The sequence below is a fragment of the Oncorhynchus kisutch genome, linkage group LG11, assembly GCF_002021735.2.
Source record: "Oncorhynchus kisutch isolate 150728-3 linkage group LG11, Okis_V2, whole genome shotgun sequence".
NCBI lineage: Eukaryota > Metazoa > Chordata > Actinopteri > Salmoniformes > Salmonidae > Oncorhynchus > Oncorhynchus kisutch.
Window position 1 is genome coordinate 29,931,831 of NC_034184.2, and position 27,827 is coordinate 29,959,657.

Genomic DNA, 27,827 nt, shown 5'->3' on the forward strand with positions numbered 1-27,827 from the left:
AGATACTAATTACTAGTCTGCAGCTAGAAATGATGTAAACCTGGGATGCGAATACCACCAACTGCCAAACCACCTATTCTATGAGAACGTTTTTGAATGGTACTCTGAAGTATTCATTCTAACCATGAAAGGCTGATCTTCAGGGAAACAGAAAGAGAGAGAGAGACTCGGATGAACTCTCCAGCAGATGGACCGGATTCCAACAGAGAAGACAACAATGACATACACTGTAAATATGTACTTGCAATTATTCTCAAATGAGCGGCCATTCATATGCGAATGATTAGCATTTCAATGTATATGATTATAGACTGAATAATGAATCCATTTTGTTTTTCCCACTCTCTCTAGGTCCACATCCCCTTCCCTTTGTCCACCAAGCCGTCATATCGGTTTAGCCCACTAGGGAATCTTCCCTATCATTGGTAGTAACCAATATCTAGTGTTTGTTTGTTTATGCATTTCTGTGATTATTTAGTTAGTTAGTAAATTAATGATTAAGCCAACTGGTGTATGGATGATTTATAGTAGAGGCTGGGTTCGTGCAACAATTCACGACGTTCAAGTGAGACTGGCCTGAGGTAAAGAATAATTCATTAATAGAAGACTAATTGATCAGATATTAAATTATCCGAAGAGCTATATTCAGATAATTATAACAGTGTAATCTGAAGAGTTTCCGTGGTGCCCGGAATTCCTAGGTAATTCAATTTATGTGATTAGTTTAATCACGTAATAATAATTACAGAGAATTTATTTGATAAAATAACAGTCTTCACCTTTAATGATGCCAAAGACACGACACAGGATTAACTTAATGATCTATTGAAACTAATCAATTAGATTAATATGTCAAAATTCTAAGTAGATATACACAATGTCTCCCATTGTGATAGTGGCACTGCAGTGTGTTTGTGCAGTCAGGGAATGAGATGCTGTTTCTACTTTGTGTGCCAAGAGAGAGCGTTAGAAAGAGATAGGGCAGCTGAATCACAACACTCCCCACTCCCTAAGTCTCCCTACACTGTGCACTGACTGAAAATTGTTTAAGCAACAATTACCAATTACAGGGCAGCACACTAAGGTTGTGGTTAGGTTGTGGTTAGAGTGTTGGACTAGTGACCGAAAGGTTGAAAGTTCAAATCCCCGAGCTGACAAGGTACAAATCTGTTGTTCTGCCCCTGAACAGGCAGTTAACACACTGTTCCTAGGCCATCATTGAAAATAAGAATTTGTTCTTATCCTGTCTTGGCTGTGAAGAATCCTTGAGCAAAATGTAATGTTTTGTAGACTCATGAACACCCTATCAGAGCATCAACCTTCCCTGCAGCACTATCATAACAAACAGACACCAATAGATGACAATCTCATCACACTGTTTTCCTATAACACAGGCAGATCTGCCATTGACTTCCATCACCAAACAGAAGTAAATTATTTGTGAGGGTGTCATTGTGAGCATCTGGTCAAATCCATAGGTGTCTAATCTGTTTTCTGTCTAGTCTTTTGGGATTGCTATGTGTTTACTCTGGACCCTGATCTCTCTTTTGAAGAACATATCAAGACCATTTCGAGGACAGCTTTTTTCCATCTACGTAACATTGCAAAAATCAGAAACTTTCTGTCCAAAAATGATGCAGAAAAATTAATCCATGCTTTTGTCACTTCTAGGTTAGACTACTGCAATGCTCTATTTTCCGGCTACCCGGATAAAGCACTAAATAAACTTCAGTTAGTGCTAAATACGGCTGCTAGAATCCTGACTAGAACCAAAAAATTTGATCATATTACTCCAGTGCTAGCCACTCTACACTGGCTTCCTGTCAAAGCAAGGGCTGATTTCAAGGTTTTACTGCTAACCTACAAAGCATTACATGGGCTTGCTCCTACCTATCTCTCTGATTTGGTCCTGCCGTACATACCTACACGTACGCTACGGTCACAAGACGCAGGCCTCCTAATTGTCCCTAGAATTTCTAAGCAAACAGCTGGAGGCAGGGCTTTCTCCTATAGAGCTCCATTTTTATGGAACGGTCTGCCTACCCATGTCAGAGACGCAAACTCGGTCTCAACCTTTAAGTCTTTACTGAAGACTCATCTCTTCAGTGGGTCATATGATTGAGTGTAGTCTGGCCCAGGAGTGGGAAGGTGAACGGAAAGGCTCTGGAGCAACGAACCGCCCTTGCTGTCTCTGCCTGGCCGGTTCCCCTCTTTCCACTGGGATTCTCTGCCTCTAACCCTATTACAGGGGCTGAGTCACTGGCTTGCTGGGGCTCTCTCATGCCGTCCCTGGAGGGGGTGCGTCACCTGAGTGGGTTGATTCACTGTTGTGGTCATCCTGTCTGGGTTGGCGCCCCCCCCCTTGGGTTGTGCCGTGGCGGAGATCTTTGTGGGCTATACTCAGCCTTGTCTCAGGATGGTAAGTTGGTGGTTGAAGATATCCCTCTAGTGGTGTGGGGGCTGTGCTTTGGCAAAGTGGGTGGGGTTATATCCTTCCTGTTTGGCCCTGTCCGGGGGTGTCCTCGGATGGGGCCACAGTGTCTCCTGACCCCTCCTGTCTCAGCCTCCAGTATTTATGCTGCAGTAGTTTATGTGTCGGGGGGCTGGGGTCAGTTTGTTATATCTGGAGTACTTCTCCTGTCCTATTCGGTGTCCTGTGTGAATCTAAGTGTGCGTTCTCTAATTCTCTCCTTCTCTCTTTCTTTCTCTCTCTCGGAGGACCTGAGCCCTAGGACCATGCCCCAGGACTACCTGACATGATGACTCCTTGCTGTCCCCAGTCCACCTGGCCATGCTGCTGCTCCAGTTTCAACTTCCACCTGACTGTGCTGCTGCTCTAGTTTCAACTGTTCTGCCTTATTATTATTCGACCATGCTGGTCATTTATGAACATTTGAACATCTTGGCCATGTTCTGTTATAATCTCCACCCGGCACAGCCAGAAGAGGACTGGCCACCCCACATAGCCTGGTTCCTCTCTAGGTTTCTTCCTAGGTATTGGCCTTTCTAGGGAGTTTTTCCTAGCCACCGTGCTTCTACACCTGCATTGCTTGCTGTTTGGGGTTTTAGGCTGGGTTTCTGTACAGCACTTTGAGATATCAGCTGATGTACGAAGGGCTATATAAATAAATTTGATTTGATTTGATTTGATTTGTTTACCCCTCCGTCTGTCTATGATAGTCCATCTTCTCTAAACTGCCAGATCTGATTTGTTATTTTCGTTAGATCTATCAGAGCACCCTAGCTGAATTATCGGATCCATCTTTGTCTTTGCCTATCTGTCTGCTATGTCTATCTAGCTAACTGCTGATCTGCTTTGCTGCTGTTCTATTGGATCTATCGCTGCTATTCAACCTTAGTGTGCTTTACAGTATTTATTACTGACTGTACAGTTCTATCTCACACATCTCTATTCTAATTGGTCAGTGCTATCTGATCTACAGAGTGCACCTGTGTTGTGCTGTGTTAGACAGTGAGTGTAATGTGTGCAGTTCTGGACAATGAAGCACCCAGCTGACTGACGATCAAATGGGGAACAATAAACATTTCACAGCCCCAAAGCCAGGAAAGCCATAAATCAGATCATTGGGAATGAGAGGGGGGATAAAGACATGCTGTATACTACTTGAGATGGGTAAAGGGACTGGCCTGGCAAGCATATTTCCCACAGATGATAGCTAGCAGAGACAAAAGCAGACTACCGCACCATCGTGCCTTCGAACTGCAAAATGTCATACAATACAATAGAGCCCTCTATGAGTATGTAATGAAGCAAAAACAGAGCCATTGATATTACAACGCATGGTTCAAAATCACAGATGACAGCTTGAAAAAACAAAGAATTAATGAACAATGATGCCAGCTGTTTGATCAAAATGACAGATAAAGACAGCTAACTATCTCGGAATGTGTTCACATGGGAAGAAAACACCAGATGGCAGTTGTTCCTGGAAACTCATCCATCCACTCAGTAAAGTTCCTCTTCAGGAGATAAAAAGATTGTATTGCAGAAGAAAATTAAGTTTTGATCTTCAGTCACTCTACTGAAAAATGTTCCCCACTCACTTATTTACAAAGAGTACCTTTCAGAGACTACAGTCATAAACACCCAGTGAAAATATGATGCTGACCATAAAAAGCTCTATCAATTATCAAATCAGGATGACACAATTAAAAGTGGTGATTCACATGAATGTAATGTCATGAAATATCAATTCCAGTTACAAATGTTGACGATGATGATTTTTTTCAATAACAATCACCATGACTGTTGACTGTATTTCCACTGACGTCTAATTATCACAGTTGCATTAAATTGCATTTGATGCAATATGTCAGGAATGTGAAAATATATAATGGGAATGGGGTTAGAGGGGTTGGGGTGTCATGCCCTGACCTTAGAGATCCTTTTTATGTCTCTATTTTGGTTTGGTCAGGGCTTGAGTTGGGGTGGGCATGCTATGTTTTGGTGTTCTATGTTTTCTATTTCTGTGTGTTTGGCCGGGTGTGGTTCTCAATCAGAGGCAGCTGTCTATCATTGTCTCTGATTGAGAACCATACTTAGGTAGCCTTTTCGCACCTGGGTTTTGTGGGTAATTGTTTTCTGTTTTTGTGTCTGCAACAGACAGAACTGTTTCGGTTTTGTTCGTTCTCTTTGTTGTTTTTGTTATTCAGTGTTCAGTTCTATTAAAATATCATGAACCCTTACCACGCTGCGCTTTGGTCCACTTCTCGAGTGATATGTGTTGCAATTGCCCTTTTACTTTGTAAAATTGTATTAGATTTGCATTGAATTATGCTCACTTCGAGGTAAGCAACACTGAAGCATGCATGAGAGCACCAGCTGTTATGGACGACTGTGTGATCACGCTCTCCGTAGCTGATATGAGCAAGACCTTTAAACAGGTCAACATTCACAAAGCTGCAAGGCCAGACAGATTATCAGGATGTGTTCTCAAAGCATACGGAGACCAACTGGCAAGTGTCTTCACTGACATTTTCAACCTCTCACTGACTGAGTCTGTAATACCTACATGTTTCAAACAGACTACCATAGTCCCTGTACCCAAGAAAGCGAAGGTAACCTGCCTAAATGATTACCGCCCCGTAGCACTCATGTCGGTAGCCATGAAGTGCTTTGAAAGGCTTGTCATAGCTCACATCAACACCATCATGCCGGAACCACTACACAACTGACAGACCCAATTAATCGTATACACTGGAAGGCCACTCCCTGTCCTTAAGCTTCTCCCTATGTTCCTACTCATGATCTCAAATGAATCTGTGAAGAAAAGGAATGAAAAGTGCATAAATAATGTTGCAATGGTCCTGCAGTGAAGCGATAATATGGTCAGGATTTAAGTTGGTGTTATCCAGCAGCAGCTCTTTAAAGATATATCCAGTCATTCAATTGCTTTATGAATGTAAGAGGGAGAATCAGTGATAAAATCATATCCAAGTGCATGTTATTTCATTTTTACTGTCAATACAGCATACAAACCAAATTAACCAACAATATTCACGTCTGACAAACAAAATGATAACATCAACTATTGTCTCTATCCATTGTCACGCCCTGATCTTTTCTGGACTCCATTCCCACCTGCCTGACCATTTTGCCTGTCCTGACCTCGAGCCTGCCTGCCATTCTGTACCTCTGGAACGCTGAACTGGTTTTGACCTTTTGCCTGTCCATGAATATTCTCTTACCCCTACCCCTTTTGGATTGTTAATAAACATCTTAGACTATAACCATCTGCCTCCTGCATCTGGTTCTCGCCTTGTGCCCTTATCCATTTAGACTTTGCCAAACAGGAGATGCCTTGGAGGCTTCTGAGAACAAGATTCTGTTCACTTCAACAATGCTGATTATAGTAACGATAACTTCAACAATACTGAAGACTGTAGCATGCAGTAGAAATGCAATTTTCAGAAAGCTATGATTAATACTAGACCAACTCAGTGGCCTTGTGGTTAGAGTGTCTGCCCTGAGATTGCAAGATTGTGAATTCAATCCCTGGCTGAGTCATACCAAACTATCAAAATGGGACCTGATTTGTCCTGTCCAGAGGGGTGAAATTGTACATCAAGCTGCCTCATGCTACAGAAACAGGAAATAGGCTCTTGCCCTATGAGCTCTTCTGTCTTGTGCAAGGCTACTTTACTTACTATGATTAATAATGCTATTATAAAACAATGGGAAATGTGTGATGCATTGCTGAGATCCATCTATCTCAATAGATTTTGAAACCTACTGTAGCTTTACATTAGTTGTTTTAATGATAGTGATGCACCTTACTATTCCAAAAATACATACAGTTGAAGTCGGAAGTTTACATACACCTTAGCCAAATACATTTAAACTCAGTTTCACAATTCCTGACATTTAATCCTAGTAAAAATTCCCTGTCTTAGGATCACCACTTTATTTTAAGAATGTGAAATGTCAGAATAATAGTAGAGAGAATGATTTATTTCAGCTTTTATAAATTTCATCACATTCCCAGTGGCTCAGAAGTTTACATATGCTCAATTTGTATTTGGTAGCATTGCCGTTAAATTGTTTAACTTGGGTCAAACGTTTCGGGTAGCCTTCCACAAGCTTCCCACAATAAGTTGGGTGAATTTTGGCCCATTCCTCCTGACAGAGCTGGTGTAACTGAATCAGGTTTGTAGGCCTCCTTGCTCACACACGCTTTTTCAGTTCTGTCTACACATTTTCAATAGGATAGAGGTCAGGGCTTGGTGATGGCCACTCTAATACCTTGACTTTGTTGTCCTTAAGCCATTTTGCTACAACTTTGGAAGTATGCTTGGGGTCATTGTCCATTTGGAAGACCCATTTGCGACCAAGCTTTAACTTCCTGACTGATGTCTTGATAGCTTGCTTCAATATATCCACATAATTTTCTTTCCTCGTGATGCCATCTATTTTGTGAAGTGCACCAGTCCCTCCTGCAGCAAAGCACCCCCACAACATGATACTACCACTCCTGTGCTTCACAGTTAGGATGTGTTCTTCAGCTTGCAAGCCTCCCCCTGCTCCTCCAAACATAAGGATGGTCATTATGGCCAAACAGTTCTATTTTTGTTTCATCAGACGAGAGGACATTTCTCCAAAAAGTATGATCTTTGTGCCCATGTGCAGTTGCCAACCATAGTCTGGCTTTTTTATGGTGGTTTTGGAGCAGTGGCTTCTTCCTTGCTTTAAACCCTTTCAGGTTTTAACGATATAGGACTCGTTTTACTGTGGATATAGATACTTTTGTACCTGTTTCCTCCAGCAACTTCACAAGGTCCTTTGCTGTTGTTCTGGGATTGATTTGCACTTTTCGCACAAAAGTACATCCATCTCTAGGAGACAGAGCGCGTCTCCTTCCTGAGTGGTATGACGGCTGTGTGGTCCCATGGTGTTTATACTTGTGTACTTGTTTGTACAGATGAACATGGTACCTTCAGGCATTTGGAAATTGCTCCCAAGGATGAACCAGACTTGTGGAGGCCTACATTTTTTCTGAGGTCTTGGCTGATTTCTTTTGATTTTCCCATGATGTCTAGCAAAGAGGGTCTGAGTTTGTAGGTAGGCCTTGAAATCCACAGATACACCTCCAATTTACTCAAATTGTGTAAATTAGCCTATCAGAAGCTTCTAAAGCCATGACATCATTGTCTTGAATTTCCCAAGCTGGTTCGGAACACAACACTGCTCTTATTATTTGTTCACACCCTCCCCTTACCTAGTAGGTCTATGTCATTACGTATTGAGTTGGTGTGTGTGTTAACATTTGATCTAGAGCCTCATGACAAACATTCCATTATTATAATTCATTACTACACCCGCACTTCTATCAAAACCTCTTTAAATCCTGTACAAGTACCCACCTCTGCCAGTAATGAACTTGGCCTCAGATCTTATGTTCAAATGTATTATATATAAACAAAACACCCATATTTCATTATATCAGAAGCCATCATGATATATAGAAAATCAATATACCACTATACAGAACAATATATTCTGACACTAAGAAAGACAGCATAGGAACAACAAATAAACACATTTGAAGTCATTTCAGGATATCTGATCCACAGATTCATTGATTTTGAATGCGTTCCCATTTCCATATATCTCAGAGTGTAAGACTTCACAGCTGTGCTCAGTAGTGCTATTGAAAGCTTCACTATGGTGTTGATGCAGTTAGTGCCCTCTGTCACTGACAGACAGTAAGCTTTTAACTTCCCACGGGAAGCTAATTAAGAAGCAGAAATCAGCCATGTAGATTCTCACACATTGTTATGGAGCCATCATGTAAAGTGAGGCTCTGCACACTGCACATCACAAACCCACCTGCATCCCTTTCATGAGGCCATAACGTTGTGATCCTTAGATCTTTTAGACTTGGCAATAGCACCCTCTGCTGTATCTGTGGTTATAGTGACCAATGTGCACTGACAAATACTGGACAGTAAGGCTCTAGTGTTTGGTTTATTCTTGTTCTATAATATCAAAACTAATGCCGGCCAAGCTAAACTAAAACTTAGTTATCCTTTTCTCTTTCATTTCCATGTTCCCCCTCTTCTGGCATATCCCCCAGGCATATGGTTTTATTTGCCTGTACATTTAGTTGGAATTCTGTCTTGCCACTGTCAACACAGATGTAAGGCAAGCACAATCTCAGTGCATAAAATATCAAATAAACCCTACATTTGTGGATGACATGTTTGAATTAAACTATGATGATGACATGATGATGAAACAGCAGTTTCACTCATGCCCTTGGTAGAGGACGAAGTCTGAAAGTTTAAGCTTAATTGGCAAGTGTACAAGTTGATGTAATGTTTCTTGTCATTTCAGGTCATAACTATACAACTAACTTATTCTACTGAGCCATTTACTTTCTTCATATTCTTTATATATATTCTTACAAAAATTGTTGTTGTCAAGAAGGAACCTGCAGGTAAGCATTTCGTTGGACGGTGTATGCCATGCGTATTCTGTACATACAACTAATAAAACTATAAACTAACACTCAGACGATCGGGGGATTGAACGTGTGGCATCAGCAGAGAAAAAGTGGTGACTGAACTGTCCCTTTTCTTTAACTCTAACAGACATTGTGGAAATGGGTGAGAAGGCAGCCAGCCAGACCTGGCAGCTGATCCCATTAGTTTCACTGTCACAGCTAGGGCTTCTCCAATCTCTCCCCGAGAAGAAAACCGCTCCGGGAAGAGAAACACTTCATTATCCAGAAACCCTGCACCCTGTTGGGAGACTGACATTTGCCTCAGTATAAAGGTTCTCTTGCATCAATACACTCAACCTGTAAAGTTCAAAGGCACTCTAAATAAGACAATGAGTCTATCTTCAGATGTCTCGCATATAGCTCTGCCTCATATTGAACTACATTATGCCTCTCCAGTGAGATGATTTGCCTAGCTGCTAGTTGTTAGGCTACTGATTTGTTTATTTAGAGCCCCAATTAGCTTTTACTAATTGCAACAGCTAGGCTACTCTTCCTGTAATTCAACATATCAAACACTAGAGTGGCGCAGTGGTCTAAGGCCGGGCCGCGACCGGGAGACCCATGGGGCGGTGCACAATTGGTCCGGGTTAGGGGAGGGTTTGGCTGGCAGGGATGTTTTTGTCCTGTTGCGCACTAGTGACTCCTGTGGCGAGCTGGGCGCAGTGCACGCTGACATGGTTGTAAGGTGTTTCTTCCAGCACATTGGTGTGGCTGGCTTCCAGTTTAAGTGGGCATTGTGTCAAGCAGCAGTGCGGCTTGGCTGGGTTGTGTTTCGGAGGATGCACGGCTTTCGCCTCTCCCAAGTCTGTATGGGAGTTGCAGGGACGAGACAAGACTGTAACGACCAATTGGGGAGAAAAAAGGGGTAAAAAAGCTAAACATTAAACACTATCTGAGTTATGTGAATGATTATATTCCTGCCTCATATCCATAGATATACAGTTGAAATCGGAAGTTTACATACACCTTAGCCAAATACATTTAAACAAAGTTCTTCACAATTCCTGACATTTAATCCTAGTAAAAATTCCCTGTCTTAGGATCACCACTTATTTTAAGAATGTGAAATGTCAGAATAATAATTGAGATAATTATTAGTTTTTTTTCATTTTTTTTTTCATCTAATTCCCAGTGGGTCAGAAGTTTACACACACTCAATTAGTATTTGGTAGCTTTGCCTTGTTTATCTTGGGTCAAACGTTTCGGGTAGCCTTCCACAAGCTTCCCACAATAAGTTGGGTGAATTTTGGCCCATTCCTCCTGACAGAGCTGGTGTAACTGAGTCAGGTTTGTAGGCCTCCTTGCTTGCACATTCTTTTTCAGTTCTGCCCTCAAATGTTCAATAGGATTGAGGTCAGGGCTTTGTGATGGCCACTCCAATACCTTGACTTTGTTGTCCTTAAGCCATTTTGCCACAACTTTGGAAGTATGCTTGGGGTGATTGTCCATTTGGAAGACCCATTTGCGACCAAGCTTTAACTTAACTTTAACTGATGTCTTGAGATGTTGCTTCAATATATCCACATCATTTTCTTTCATCATGCCATCTATTTTGTGAAGTGCACCAGTCCCTCCTGCAGGAAAGCACCCCCACAACATGATGCTGCCACCCCCGTGTTTCACGATTGGGATGGTGTTCTTCGGCTTGCAAGCCTCCCCCTTTTCCTCCAAACATAACGATGGTCATTATGACCAAACCGTTCTATTTTTGTTTCATCAGACCAGAGGACAAAAAGTACAAAAAGTACAATCTCTGTCCCCATGTACAGTTGCAAACCGTAGTCTGCCTTTTTTATGGCGGTTTTGGAGCAGTGGCTTCTTCCTTGCTGAGCGGCCTTTCAGGTTGTCATTATAGGACTCGTTTAACTCTGAATGTAGATACTTTTGTACCTGTTTCCTCCAGCATCTTCACAAGGTCCTTTACTGTTGTTCTGGGAATGATTTGCACTTTTCACACCAAAGTACGTTCATCTCTAGGAGACAGAACGCGTCTCCTTCCAGAGAAGTATGACGGCTGCGTGGTCCCATGGTGTTTATACTTGTGTACTATTGTTTGTATAGTTGAACGTGGTACCTTCAGGCATTTGGAAATTGCTCCCAAGGATGAACCAGACTTGTGGAGGTCAAAAAAAAAAATCTGAGGTCTTGGCTGATTTCTATAGATTTTCCCATTATGTCAAGCAAAGAGGCACTGAGTTTGAAGGTAGGCCTTGAAATATATCCACAGGTACACCTCCAATTGACTCAAATGATGTCAATTAGCCTATCAGAAGGTTCTAAAGCCATAACATCATTTTCTGGAATTTTCCAAGCTGTTTAAAGTCACAGTCAATTTTAATGTCTGTAAACTTCTGACCCACTGGAATTGTGATACAGTGAGTTATAAGTTAAATAATCTGTCTGAAACTATTGTTGGAAAAATTACTTGTGTCATGCCCAAAGTAGATGTCCTAACCAACTTGACAAAACTATAGTTTGTTAACAATAAATTTGTTGAGTGGTTGAAAAACAAGTTTTAATGACTCCAACAAGTGAATGTAAACTTCCGACTTCAACTGTATGATGATTAAGTGATAATGCCCTCGAAGCCGGTGTTTGGAGGATATATTTTCACGTGCCGATATATCCTCCAAACACATTATCACTGTTATACAACGGGTTACCAACATATTCAAATAATGATTGACATATTTGAATTAAAAACATTATTATGATTAATTTATTCATACTCTTTCTACCTTCCAGAAAATATACACACCTTCCGAAACAAATCTAGGGTTGCTAGCAAAGCCGGCTGGTTGTTCGTTCTATTTGTTCGGTTGCCAGAGACGAGACCCAGTCGTTCAGTCTTTTTGTTCTGTATCTATGGACGCGACCCAGTCATTCGTTCTAAATGTTGCATTGCCACCCTGGCTGGCAACGTTCTTATTATTGCTTGCTAGCTAGCCAACAAGTCACGCCGAACAGTGCAGAAAGAATAACAACAGTGGCTGCATTTGTTTAAGCTGTTTTCTAGTGACATTTAAATCACTAAATATAGTCTGTCCATCAATACTCTATTGTGAACCTATTTCTTTTCACATAAACCAAACATTCAGTCCAGGTGCCCCTTTTTTTTTTTTTTTAGCAATTCTCAATAAGCCTTTCAGGGGCTCTGACAGTCCTTTTTGGTCATTCTGCTGAAGTGCTTCCTGAAACAGTTGTACAGTGTTCATTGTCAGTCAGGGTGTTCTGACTGAATTGTCCATTTCTAAAGGCATTTGACGCTTCAGCAGTATCCTTCTGATGATCCTCAGTCCCTTGAGTGAATGGCTGCAGCCTTAGATCCACTCTGTTTCATCTCAGTTGTGATCCATGCTCCGTTTGGATCTCATAGGATCGCGGTGCAACTTCTCTCTGCATACACCCTTGCTGCATCCAGGTTCCTGTAGTGATGTCTCGAAGTCGTACATGATCTCCAGGTTTCAGTTCAGGTAAGTGTCTTGCACTTTTGTTTTGTCGCTGTTTTTGTTTGTCTTTCTGCTTTTCCTTTGCAAGTTTGACTTTGTGAGCACCTCTGGGTGTTAGCTAGTCCTCGTGGATGGGTAGGTTGGTTCTGATGCGACATCCCATCAACATTTGTGCAGGTGAAAGTCCATTCTGCAGCGGTGCGCTGCGGTAGATCACCAGATTTTTTAGGAAATCCTACTTTCCATCGTGTGCCTTTTTCATCCGACCTTTGACAATTTTGACTGAACTCTCTGCTAAGCCGTTGGACTTTGGGTAGTTGGGGCTGGAGGTGTTGTGTCGGAATCCCCAGTCGTTAGTGAACGATCGGAATTCGGGAACTTGAGAACTGCGGGCCATTGTCCGAGTACAGTTCAAACGCAACCCCATGTCTTGCAAAGACTGATTTCAGCTTTGCTGGAGGTAGTTGGCATTGTTGCTACTTCAGGGTATTTGAGTCAGTAACAACAATGTGACTTTTGCCATTGCAGTCAAAAAGGTCAACTCCAACTTTGTAGTAGGGTCTGTTGGGTACTGGATGAGGCATTAGCGGCTCTGCTTGCTGCTTTGGCCTGTAGGTCAAACACAGTTCACATGAAGCAGTGGTCTGGCTGATTTCCTGGTTCATTCTTGGCCAGTACATTACTTCTCGTGCTCGTCGTTTGTATTTTTTCCTCACCCAAGTGGCCCTCGTGTATTTTCTATAGCATTTCTTTGCCTAGTGTCATGGAAATGACAATCTTGTTGCCTTTGAACACTATGTCATCCACAACGGTGAGTTCTGCTCTGCACATCCAGCAATCCTGTATTCTCCTTGAACAGTTGTTTTTCTGTGCAGGCCATCCTATCAGTGTTGTTTATTTAAACTCGGTCATTGTTTGTTCAGCTGTGGTCTCTCTTTTGATCTGCTCCATTCTCTCAGAAGACACAGGAAGTGATGCTACAATCATGTCGACGTAGGCCTGAATCTCAGTGTTTTTCTGTGTGTCGAAACTCTCCTTCTTGTCGACTGCTCGAGAAAGAGTGTCGGCGGCGAACATTAACTTTCTCAGGGTAAAGATCATCTTCACATCATACTTTTGCAGTCTGATCAACATTCTCTGGATTCTCATTGGACAATCATTCAGTGGCTTAGACATGATTGACACCAATGGTTTGTGGTCAGTTTCTACTTCGAAGTCTTGTCTGTAGACGTATTGGTGAAACCTTTCGCAAGCGTATGTGCTTGCCAGTAGTTCTTTCTCTATTTGTGCATATCTTGTCTCTGCGCCTGTCAAGGCTCTGGATGCATATGCGATGGGTTGCCATGTGTCGTCATGCTGTTGCAGGAGAACTGCTCCCAGGCCAAACTGTGACGCGTCTGCAGAAATCCTTGTGCTTTTCTCTGGATCATAGAACCTGAGCACTGGCTCTTCTGTGATTGTCTTCTTTAGGTTTTTGAAGCAGTTTTCCTGTTCATGGGACCATTCCCATTCATTTTTCTGTTCCCGAAGACATCTGAGTGGAGCGGACTGTGCTGACAGTTGAGGTATGAACTTTGCAAGGTAGGTGATCATGCCCATGAAGCGTCTCACATCGTCCTTGTTTTTCGGGCGCTCCATGTTGTTGATGGCTGATGTTTTCCTCGGGTCTGGTTTGACTCCGTCCTCTGAAAGTACGTCTCCCACGAAGGTAAGTGTTTTCACACCAAACTCGCATTTGTCCTTGTTTAGTTTTAGGTTGACTTTCCGTGTCAGGTCCAGCACTTGTCTCACTCTCGCATCGTGTTCTTCTTTTGTGGACCCCCAAACGATGATGTCATCCATCATAGTCTCCACTCCTCGAAGATCATGTGGATTGTCTTGTGGTAGACCTCTGGCGCTGAGAGAATCCCATATGGTAGAAGAAATCTGTACCTGCCCTCAGGTGTGTTGAATGTGCATAACCTTGAGCTTGCATCATCTAGCTTCATTTGCCAGAATCCTGATGACAATATGGCAATTAAACACTGGAATGGTAGATGTGCAAAAGATGGACGTGCAAGTAGAGATACTGTGGTGCAAAAGGAGCTAAATAAATAAATACAGTATGGGAATGAGGTAGATAGATGGGCTGTATACAGATGGGCTATGAACAGGTGCAGTGATCTGTGAGCTGCTCTGACAGAAGGTTCTTAAAGCTAGTGAGGGAGATGGGAATCTTCAGCTTCAGTGATTTTTGCAGTTCGTTCCAGTCAGTGGCAGCAACTGGAAGGAAAGGCAATGCTCTTCTCTATCAGTATCCCGTGGGTTGTTGTTAAGAGAATTCTGTTCTCCTGTTCAATAACCAATTCAATTGTATTACTCTCAGTCTGTTATATCAGGATTTGTAAGATACTGATAGAAATGAAAACAGACAGAGGCCCAGTCTACCAAAGTTAAATGTTTATTCACGGAACGTTCTGACGTGCACAGCACAAAGACCTTCAATTTATAGTGACACACATACTTCCACACAAACCATCAAATCTGCACAACCAATAGAGATCAGGGGAGTCCGTGAGAAGAGCATCTTCCTGCCCTCCCCTAAGATAGGGAGAGACCTGGGACTGGGAAGTTCTCAGTGTCCCAGCCAAGGTCGACCCCGAATCTGGCTCAGACAGACAGTCTGTTATCAAAATACTAGACACATTGTTCCCAAAACGTTGATTCTGACTAAGAACTACACTCCAGGATATATTATTATTCCACTGACTAAAACCACACACAGTATTATAATATAATAATCAAATGATTCTACTGACTAACACTTACACACATGTATTATGATAATCTAATGATTCAAATTACACACATGTATTATGATAATCTAATGATTCAAATTACACACACAAATTACACACATGTATTTCAATCATGTCTAATGATTGAAATCAATTTCATACACATCACAGGGTTTTAGATTTATGGTTTCAAGAGTGTAATATTCTAATAATTTATTAAATCACATTTCCTTATCAGTTGTGTGGGTGAACCCCTCATATCACACCTCACAATTTACAACGGGTGGGTCTAATCCTGAATGCTGATTGGTTAAAAACGCATTCTACCCGGTGTCAATTCCACAAATACCGGCTAAATCTTTGACGTTAAAATGCCTATTTACTCCGTTCCATTTGACTGCGCAATCCACTATCTCATCAGCCCAGACAGGGAAGTTATAAAGTTGATCTCCACTATAAAAAGCATCTAGACATTATCTCACATTTCTTTTAGACTAACATTTCATTTTCACCAGCGGATATTTGTATAAACCTTCAACACCATGCCATTTACAATCTTCACTGCTTTTAACAGCAAGCATAATACCTCTACTGCTTCATGGCGCAGCACGACTCTTCCAAACATTTTCCCTCAGCCTCTCTGCGCTCACGGTTTATGAGTTTGAGTTCTCAGAGCAAAACAAAGATTATGCCCTATTCACGGTTGATTTAAGGAGGGTGACTGTTCATGGTGGAATGGTGTTGATTACTTTATTCTCTTCAAGATTCAAGTTTCACGAAAGCAAGGTGCAGAATACATTATCGCAAGTGTTGTTTTGTTTTCATACAGTCACACTGTATATGTACTTCCTTTTTTTTCTACTAATGAAGTTGCAGACTTTTTCAAGACTTAATAAATTGTTGCAACAAATTTCACGGAGGGAAGCTCAGGAAGGAAATAGCTTCCTTTCTGGGGGGGGGGGGGGCTGGCTAACTGCATGGTGTGACAGGATGAGCAGCCAGGAGTGGAGTTAGGCACGTTTGAAGAGGCTGCAGCTGCAGACTTCCTCTCCTCCTCTTTGGATATGCAAACAGAGCAGAGAAAGCTGGGTTGCTAAAGCATCACTGGTAACGCTTACATTAAGTTGCCCCTATAACTATGTATCTAACACAGTAATAACTTAACAGTAGTTACATAGATTTTACTACATACTACATGATAATAGTGGTTGTTGCGAAATCAGTTATTACACAATTGAAACAAGGAATGTGTAATTACACATTCACTTGCTGAAGGTTATTCCACATGTGTAACTACTGATGCTATTACACATTCTCTTGTTCCACTATGTAACTCATTTTTTGTAATTACACATTTGAAAGTCACCTGTGAATTACCATGTTAATAACTCAAACTAAAATATGACCTTGTTAATTACAAGGTGCCACTACCATGGAATGTACTGGAATACCAGGGTTGATAAATAGGCTAGGACCTGGTAATAACAATTGTAACAATGCACATCCTGTCATTAACTACCGGTCATTTTCAATTAGTTTGTGACCTGGCTCAAAAGCTATACCGAATCAAGTGTAATGTAAGAACAATGTATATACTTGTAATTATCATCTAAACCGGAGAAATTAGGAGACAGGAGAACATTAGGTTTAAACCTTTTAAGTTACATGGCACTTTCAATGTAGCAACATTTAACAACCAACTGTAATTACAATGTTGTTACATGTGATATACATGTACTCACGACGTACTTACCCAGGAGCAAGCAACTTAATGTAAAGTGAAGTGACATTTTAATTACAACGTAACAATCTTAGGCTAATAGGTTAACCAGGAGACATTTATTTAAGAGATTTGACAAAGACACCGATCAAATTCAATTCCCCATTTCAGACTCAAAGCCATAACTATTATAGTTAGTAAAACCTACTAACAGGGTGGTGGTAAAGCTAGCTAGCTAAGCACTGGCACAATGTCAACACATTTAACAAATCAATAAACATGACAAAATAGTCATAAAACGTATGAAACATTTCACAATTTTGAGATTTTGAGACAATTTTGAGAATTTTGCACATTACAAACCTTTATAGGCCTAAACAGGAAATATTAAGAGACGGAAATGGTATCCAGGATCCTTGGGATGTCCATGCCCTAACCCCTGCCCTTACCTTTTAAAATGTCAACTTCAATGGTGGTAGGGACGTCCCAAGGATTCTGGATAAAAATAGCACGTGACCTCCATTTTTGCTGCAGAGGAGAGTGTGAGAGGTCAGTGTGACATCACTTCATGGTGAACTCTCACTTATACAAAATCATTTAAATACACGTTTAAAACAGTTAACCTTTTTGTTAACTATTAATAAATAAGATGGAAATTTGGACATTTCCACATTCAAAAGAAGAAAATAAAAAAATAAGAATGCCATCATTGTTAGATTAAGACACCACGGGAGACGGTTATTGGCGCGTTGATTGGCGTTATTGGCACCGAAGCAAGATATTGGTGCGGAAAACCAATCAAATCAAAGTTTATTTGTCAGGTGTGCCGAATACAACAGGTTACAGGTTACAGTGAAATGCTTCCTTACAGGCTCTAACCAAACTTATCTCAATCCAGGTATAAGAAATTGCTTTGTACTCCGAATTATCCCATCCCAACTGTTACACCGGGAAGACTGAAGGACGATTTGTTTTTCTGTAAAGCTACCATTTTCATCATCTAGCTAGCTAGCAGTAACCACAGCAGCCATTATGGAATGTCACTTCTTGTTGAAGTGCAGCCAATCCGATCCGTGGTTGTTCAACACGAAGTGCCATTCCACAATGTCGGTGGTGGCTACTGCTAGCTAGCATGAGGATGAAAAGGGCAGTTTTCCTGAAAAACTAGCAGTATTTTAATATTCTTGATGTACAGTGGCACACCCCATCCCCGCATTGAGAATGTTTTCCGACCCATATCTTGCGCCGGCTCTGCGGTGTCTTAATCTAATCATGAATCCATTCCGACCCCAGTGCAGCTCAGTGTAAACAAGCGTAACAGTAGGGTCGGAATCTTTTGGCTAGACACCAGAGTCATGGGAGGAGTGAGTATTAATTCTGCTGTAGAATTATTTGTTCAGCCAACAGGTTAAACAAATGACAAACAAATGACAAATCAACGAGTCACTCAGAAAAACGAATCATGATTTTCAAGTCAGTAAAAAGGCTTGTTCAAAATTAATGAATCGTTTGCAAACTGCATATTACTACTAGCTGTGGTGTAGCGGAGGGTAAACGCAAGTAAGCACACTTTTTTTTGCCCAATAGTGTAGCTTTTGCGGGAAAACGCATTGAAAGTATAGGGAGTTTAACGTTTTTCACCACGAGAGGCGATCAGAGTTTACCCACCTATTTTTTTTTACCATTACATCACTGATCAATACCTCTCACACTCTCCTCTGCAGCCAAAATGGAAGCCATATGATATTTCAGTCTCTTAATTTGTCATGCTTTTAAAGGTTTGTAATGTGCAAAAAAAGCTATGTAGGTCACAAATAGTGAAATAACATTGAAACTAAATGTTTCATGAGTTTTGTGATTTAGTAACATTTATTAAAATGTGGAAAAGGTGCTGACATTAGGCTACCAGTGCCTAGCTAGCCATATAGCTAGCTACATTAGTGAATGATGGGGAAATTGTGTTTTTACTAACTAAAATAGTTATTGCTTTGAGCCTGAAATAGGGAATTTAATTTGATTGTGAGTCTATGTCAAATCCATTAAAGAAAAGTAAAACTGACAAATGCTCTCATGTCTCATTTCCCCTGGTTAGAATATTATCTGCAAAGGTTGTTACATCATAATTATAAAGGTTATACCCTACTGGGTTCACTTTACATTAACTTACTCCTGGTTAGGTACTTGATAATTACAAGTATATCCTATGCAACTACATTGTTCTTAGATTATACTTTATTTTGTATCACCTTTGAACTTTGAACCAGGTCATAACATAGAAATAAACAAATAGAAAATTACCAGTAGTTAATGACAGGATGTGCCTTGTTACAATTGTTGTTACCAGGTCCTAGTCTATTTATCAACCCTGGTATTACATGTGGATTCAATGGTAGTGACACCTTGTTGCTACATGTAACAAGATCAGATTATGGTTTGAGTTATTAACATGGTAATTCACAGGTGACTTTCAAACATGTAATTACAAAACAGTTACATAGTGGAACAAGAAAATGTGTAATAACATAAGCACACTGAACTAAAATATAAAAGTAACATGCAACAATTTCAAAGATTTACAGTTCATATAAGGAAATCAGTCAATTGAAATAAATAAATTAGGCCCTAATCTATGGATTTCACATGACTGGGAATACAGATATGCATCTGTTGGTCACAGATACCTTTGGAAAAAAGTTAGGGGAGGGGATCAGAAAATCAGTTAGTATCTGGTGTGGCCACCATTTGACTCATGCAGCATGACACATCTCCTTCGTATATAGTTGATCACGCTGTTGATTGTGGCTTGTGGAATGTTGTCCCACTCCTCTTCAATGGCTGTATGAAGTTGCTGGATATTGGCGGAAACTGGAACACGCTGTCGTACATGTCGATCCAGAGCATCCCGAACAGGCTCAATGGGTGACATGTCTGGTGAGTATGCAGGCCATGAAAGAACTGGGACATTTTCAGCTTCTTGGAATTATCCACAGATTCTTGCGACATGGGGCTCTGCATTATCATGCTGAAACATGAGGTGATGGCAGCGGATGAATGGAATGACAATGGGCCTCAGGATCTCATCACGTTATCTCTGTGCATTCAAATTGCCATCGATAATAATGCAATTGTGTTCGTTGTCCTTAGCTTATGCCTGCCCATACCATAACCGCACCACCACCATGGGGCACTCAGTTCACAACGTTGACATCAGAAAACCGCTCGCCCACACAACGCCATACACGTGGTGTGTGGTTGTGATGCCGGTTAGACATACTGCCAAATTCTCTAAAACGACCTTGGAGTTGGCTTATGTTAGCGAAATTAACATTTAATTCTGTGGCGACACCTCTGGTAGACATTCCTGCAGTCAGCATGCCAACTGCATGCTCTGTGGCATTGTGTTGTGTGACAAAACTGCACATTTTAGAGTGGCCTTTTATTGTCCCCAGTACAAGGTGCACCTGTGTAACGATCATGCTGTTTAATCAGCTTCTTGATATGTCACACCTGTCAGGTGGATGGATTATATTGGCAAATGAGAAATGTTCACTAACAACGATGTAAACAAATTTGTGGGCAAAATTTGAGAGAAATAAGATTTTTGTGCATAATGAACATTTCTGGGATCTTTTATTTCAGCTCATGCAACATGGGACCAACACTTTACATGTTTTGTTTCTATTTCTGTTCAGTGTAGTTACATGTGGTATAACGTTCAGCAAGGGACTGTAATTACACATCCCTTGTTCCAATTGTGTACTAACTGATTCCGCAACAACCCTATTACCATGTGATTACATATTAAAACCTAAGTAACTACAATGTTAACATAGTATTACTGTGTTATTTACATAGTAATAGGGGCCACTTAATGTAAAGTGTTACCACATCACTCAGACAATGCCATCTCCCATTGAAACATCAAATAGTCAACGCAACATTTCCAGTTCAAAACGCTGGCTGCAGGCTAGCCACTATATCAGAGGTGCACAATTGGCGGGACCTCAGTCCTGGTACGGACCGAGTGAAGGTTCTCTCTGGACCTCGACACATTTCTCATAAATAATTGTTAAATTAAATACTGATGAAGCAACCCTTTTTTTCAATGTACAACATACTGCGCTGGGAAGGCCCCATACTACTGTGTGTTGTCCAATCACGTGCATTATTTAAATAACTTGCCAATCAAAGTGAATGTTAACAATGCATATTAACACAGCTTGATGAAGCTATTTGGAGTGCACAATGCATAGCATTAGTTGTTGATGAATCTACTGATGTGAATGATCATGCCCAGCTTCTCTGGTGTATGTTAGATTTTACCACACAGAGAAGAAAAAATTGTGTGAAGACCTGTTAGGTGTAACACCACTCGAGACACATACAAGAGAAAAGGGCATAGACATGGCCCTAAAGGAGATGCTGAGAAAGAGGGGGATAGATCTACAATAAGTGGTGTCTATCACCTTAGATGGGTTCCCTGTCATGATAGGAAGAGAGAGAGGAGCTGTGGCACGGCTGAAAGAGGACAACCCTGATCTCACAGCTTACCACTGCATCACTCATCAGTCTGTCCTGTGCGCCAATCTGTCAGAAGTGTATGCTGAAGTGATGAATACAATGATGAAACTCATCAACTTCCTCAGGGCATCTTCAACTCATCAACATCGCCTGCTGAGAGAATTGATGAAATAAGTTGATGCAAATGCAAATGACCTATTGATGCACAACAACATAAGATGGCTCAGTAAAGGCAGGGTGTTGGAAGGCTTTTGGTCCATTGGAAAGGTAATAACAGTTTTCTTAGAACAGCTCAAGAGTCAGAAGGCATCCCACTTTTCACTTTTTTTGCAAGACAATTGCAAAATGGATATTGTTGCTTTTTTGGTAGACATCACACCTTAATGAGCTCAATATGAAACTATAGGGTAAGAACAATTCAGCTTGTGATTTGATGACATCTGTCCGCTCCTTCCACAGGAAACTGGAAGTGCTCAAGGAAGATCTTCAATGAGACTTTGCACACTTCCCAAAAGTACAGGAACAGATTCAGGGTGAGAGAGATGTTTCTCTCTTCATAGATAAGCTGATAGGAAACGTCATAAATTGCTTTGACAGCTTCGGCCTTGCACAGCAGCTCCTTCTTCCAATTGAGAATCCATTTCTCATCACAGATGTCAGGGGATTTTCAAAGGTGACACAGACCTTCAAGTGGGCACATGCTGGATCTCTACAGATGGAACTGATTGATCATGACACTTTCTGGCTGCAGGCAGAAAACAGGCCTGTGATTGTTTCCCATGGTCTAACCAAAGTAGCACTACACACCTTGAGCATGCTTGAGTCCACATACAGCTGTGAATCTTCTTTCTCCACTATGAACATCATTCTAAATAAGTACCGTTCTAGACTCACCAATGAGCACCTACATATGTGCATGAGAATGGCACTGACTTCATTCCAGCCACGGTTCAAATGACTGGCAGGGCAAGCAACAGCCCATTTCTCTCACTAAAGAAGAGAGATGGACAAGTGAAGTGGGAGAGAGTAGGAAAGGTAAATATTAAACCTGTGGTTTCTTATTTGTTTAAAAATCATAGCACTTTTTTCAGAAACAGGCACTTTTGTTATTTTTTTGTGAAGATGCAGTCTTGTTTTTCTTGAAATGAGAACATTTGTGATAGGCCTACTTTTATTTATGGTTAGTCTGCATATTTATTTTACCTCATGTTTAATGTGTCTGCATTGAAAATGTGCAATAAATATTGTTGAAATGTTATTGAAATGTAGTACTTTGTTATTTAGCTATATATATACATGAACTACATATGCACGTTAGACATTTTAATGGTTTGGACATTTGGGGGGAGAAAATATTAGTCACTGGACCTCTTTGAATTCTAATTGTGCACCCCTGCACTAGATGAACAATCCACTGGACTGTATCTACATGTACATTTGCATTTTTGTAGATGCCTTGATAGAATATGAATAGATGCCTTGATGAATATGAATTTAAGCCTTTTACTCCACTTTTAAGATACTGAGTGGAAGAAAGCCAAAAAACAAAGCTTTACTCTAAGTCTGACTCATATTAACTTCCTTCAATAAGAAGAGCACATTGAAGCATCACTTATAACAGCATATGGATAAATCAGTTGTGATTCAGAGTACTGCTACGAGGAGCAAATTGTTAAACAATGCCAGCACTCCTCTACATCAGGCTCAGGCTAACAGCATCAACTGAGCACTGGGAGAATTAACACATTTATTTAATATTTTAATGTTTTATTTAACCTTTATTTAACTAGGGAAGTAATTTAAGAACAAATTCTTATTTACAATGACGGCCTACCAAAAGGCAAAAGGCCTCCTGTGAGGTTGGGGGCTGGGATTAAAAATAGAAATACATGAAATAAAAATATAGGACAAAACACCCATCACGACAAGAGAGACAACACAACACTACATAAAGAGAGACCTAAGACAACAACATAGCATGGCAGCAACACATGTCAACACAGCATGGCAGCAACACAACATGACAACACATGGTAGCAACACAACATGGCAACAACACAACATGGTAGCAGCACAAAACAGGGTACAAACGTTACTGGGCACAGACAACAGCACAAAGGGCAAGGTAGAGACAAGAATACATCATGCAAAGCAGCCACAACTGTCAGCAAGAGTGTCCATGATTGAGTCTTTGAATGAAGTAATTGAGATAAAACCAGTTTGAGTGTTCGTTGCAGCTTGTTCCAGTCGCGGCCCAGGGATGTGTGTGCTTTGGGGATCTTGGACAGAATGTGACTGGCAGAACGAGTGTAGTATATGGAAGATGAGGGCTGCAGTAGATATCTCAGATAGGGGGGAGTGAGGCCTAAGAGGGTTTTATAAATAAGCATCAACCAGTGGGTCTTGCGATGGGTATACAGAGATGACCCGTTTACAGAGGAGTATAGAGTGCAGTGATGTTTCCTATAAGGAGCATTGGTGGCAAATCTGATGGCAGAACGGTAAAGTACATCTAGCTGCTCAAGAGCACCCCTACCTGCCGTTCTATAAATTACATCTCCATAATCTAGCATGGGTAGGATGGTCATCTGAATCAGGGTTAGTTTGGCAGCTGGGGTGAAAGAGGAGCGATATCGATAGAGGAAACCAAGTCTAGATGTAACTTTAACCTGCAGCTTTGATATGTGCTGAGAGAAGGACAGTGTAATATACAGTGCAGTCTGAACCCAACTTCTACACTCTAAAGGAGAGCAATTAATAATGCAATAGCTGTCTGCAGCAATAAAGTCAAACTGTATAATTTATGTCAGACAGTGCAGTCGCTACTAAAGCAGATAAGATCATGCAGCAGCCAGTGAATACATATAACAAAGAAGCACGGGAACTGCTAACCCAAAACACTCAACTATAGAAACAACCAGATAAAAAATACCTAACACCAACTTACAAATAACGATAGACCCACAATGCTGTTCTGTAGATTTCACAAGTACAGTAACTTATCAGACAAACATCTGAAAGCTTACATGCTCCAGTTTTTTCTCTTTCCTGCGGAGCCATACGCCTGCAGAGTAGTCCTGCTGCTGGACGGTGCTGTAGATGGTATTCGCCGGGACCACCAGGGGACCACCCCCCTTCAGCTGGAGCTCCATAAAGCCCACTGTCGGCAGCCCGGCTGAGCGCATCTCCGTCCCCTCATGTCAGGCTCGGCTGGAGAAGCCCTCTGCTCAGACCCCTGGCTTGGGGCTCACGGATCCCATGTGTTGTGCTGAAGGAGGAAGAAGAAACTGACGGAGGAAGAAGAGACCCGTCTGGATCAGACCCCAGTAGAGTCAGCAACACTGCCTGTCGGTGCTGGCAGAGTTAGGGAGGCAGGCTGCTCCACTCTACCCTGTCTCTCTCTCTCTCTCTCTCTCTCTCTCTCTCTCTCTCTCTCTCTCTCTCTCTCTCTCTCTGGCACTAATATCCCCCTCCCTCCCTGCTTCTCCTGGTTTCTAGGTCTTTCTATCTCCTCTGTCTCTACCTTCACCACTCTCCACGTCAAGCAGTGATATCTCTGGTTGTCAGAGGGATCCTTCACAGACTAATCAAAAAGATATGTACACACGCAAACATAAACAACTGAATGTGTACACACACAGTTACACACACACAATTTTAATCATGCTTTTGCTCACATTTTGCCATGAGGCTGAGATTATTTTTTCATATGCCATCTGCCCCCCCCCCCCCCCCCCCCCCAAAAGCACTGCATGCACGTTCGGTAATCCGGCCCTGGGTATGACATCATTTTGTATGATCTATGGAGACACACAGGTATGACATTCTGTATTATCTGCAGACACAGACATACACGTGTATGACATCATGTATGATCTGCAGTAACCTCTGTTGACCTCAGCCCATCAAACACCACACAGGCAATAGAGCTTGACGTCTAATTACCCAGACAGAACCTGCTTTCCCAGAGCTACAGTCAGAGCTCCTTAATTTGGACACATTGTAGCATGAAAGGCTGCCTTCCTGACAATCAATGAGATAACAATGGCTTATTTTCACCTATGCTACTCTTTTGTTTGTTGGGAGTTTGTTGGGACCCACACATTTGTAGGTGGATAACTCAGCTTGATTCTTCAACTTTCACCATTGTTATAGCTACTGTAGGTGTTACGTAACTTGAAGAAATGACTTTGTAAAAAAGGCAGGTTATGGGAGATTGTTCATCCAGCCCATCAATGATAGCTGTGTCTAGCTGCTTTACATTTGGGAGCAATGGTTCATAAAGCAACCATAAATTCCATCTTTCTGTCTTGGATAATCCACGTGTATGTAAAAATTTAGCAATGAGTTTGGAGATGTCGATTTAGCCCTCCCAAATGTAACACAACTGTATAGCTATGTCAGAAGATTGACAATAGCGATGTTTTTCAAAATATATAATTTATTTAGGATCAATAGCAGTGTCTGATTCTTATTTACCTGAGTATCTTAAAGGACAATTCTGCCACTTTATGTGGTTAGTATATATGCACTATTGTAAGATTTGATGCACATTGATTTTATTGTTTTTATTAGTCATACTGCACAATTCCTTGTTTGTCATTTTGAAGCTTCTGTATTGCCCTAATCTACAGAATACTACGATTCCCAGGATGCATTTTGTCTCCCATGATGCAATGCTCTGCATAGTTAGCCTGCATTTAGCTTAGCCAGAGATACTTTTCAAGACATGGGGAAACTCGATTGGGATCGCATTAACGCCGATTATTAATGTTGCTCATATGTTGTCAATGGGCCGTGTGGTGCATTATGGGTGATTATGGGACAAGGAGATCACTCCTTCAAATAGTTTTGAGCCCCACTTGTTTAGCAAATAAAATAAGATATATACACAGTATATTTTATATGTTAATTGGGCATTAATACTTGTCACATATGAGTTTGCAAACAGAAAGTAAAAAAATAAATAAATGTAGTTAATAAAGCTGCATATAAACATGGTATTTTTTTTGCTTTCTTGAGTAAGGCAGCTCCAAAATGCAGCCAGAGGAAAATACAGAGTGATAGTCTCACTGTTCTGTCACTCATGGGGACACTAAGTCACTGCAAAATCTATAGGGAGAGCTTGAAAATTTCAAGCCCCTTGGGTGCTGCCATAGATTTACATTAGAAGTGCCCATCCAAGAAGGATCAAGGTCATTGGCTACAGGTAAAATGACGTGAAATCACGTTATATCTACCATAGCTTTGATTTCACAGATCATGTCAACGTCATACTTTTAGAATCTTAGCTAGCAAGCTAGCATCGTCATGAATCAGGTCGACAATCTACTGCCAAATCATTTTCAAATCTTGTCATTTGAAGAGAAATTATAGATAAAACGTATTGGTGCTCATTGGCCATTGGACATACAGTTGAAGTCGAAGTTTACATACACTTAGGTTGGAGTCATTAAAACTCATTTTTCAACCACTCCACAAATTTCTTGTGAACAAACTATAGTTTTGCAAGTCGGTTAGGACATCTACTGTGTGCATGACACAAGTAACTTTTCCAACAATTGTTTACAAGCAGATTATTTCACTTATAATTCGCTGTATCACAATTCCAGTGGGTCAGAAGTTTACATACACTAAGTTGAAAATTCCAGAAAATGGTGTGATGGCTTTAGCAGCTTCTGATAGGCTAATTGACATAATTTGAGTCAATTGAAGGTGTACCTGTGGATGTATTTCAAGGCCTACCTTCAAACTCGTACTTTGGTGTGAAACGTGCAAATCAAACCCAGAACAACAACAAAAGACATTGTGAAGATGCTGGTGGAAACAGGTAAAAGTATCTATATCCACAGTAAAACGAGTTCTATATTGACATAACCTGAAAGGCTACTCAGCAAGGAAGAAGACACTGCTCCAAAACCGCCATAAAAAAGCCAGACTACGGTTTGCAACTGCACATGGGGACAAAGATCATACTATTTGGAGAAATGTCCTCTGGTCTGATGAAACAAAAATAGAACTAATGACCATCGCTACCGTGAAGCACGGGGTGGCAGCATCATGTTGTGGGGGTGCTTTGCTGCAGGAGGGACTTGTGCACATCAGAAAATAGATGGCAACATGAGGAAAGAAAATTATGTGGATATATTGAAGCAACATCTCAAGACATCAGTCAGGAAGTTAAAGCTTGGTCGCAAATGGGTCTTCCAAATGGACAATTACCCCAAGCATACTTCTAAAGTTGTGGCAATATGGCTTAAGGACAACAAAGTCAAGGTATTGGAATTGCCATCACAAAGCTCTGACCTCAATCCCATAGAAAATGTGTGGGCAGAAC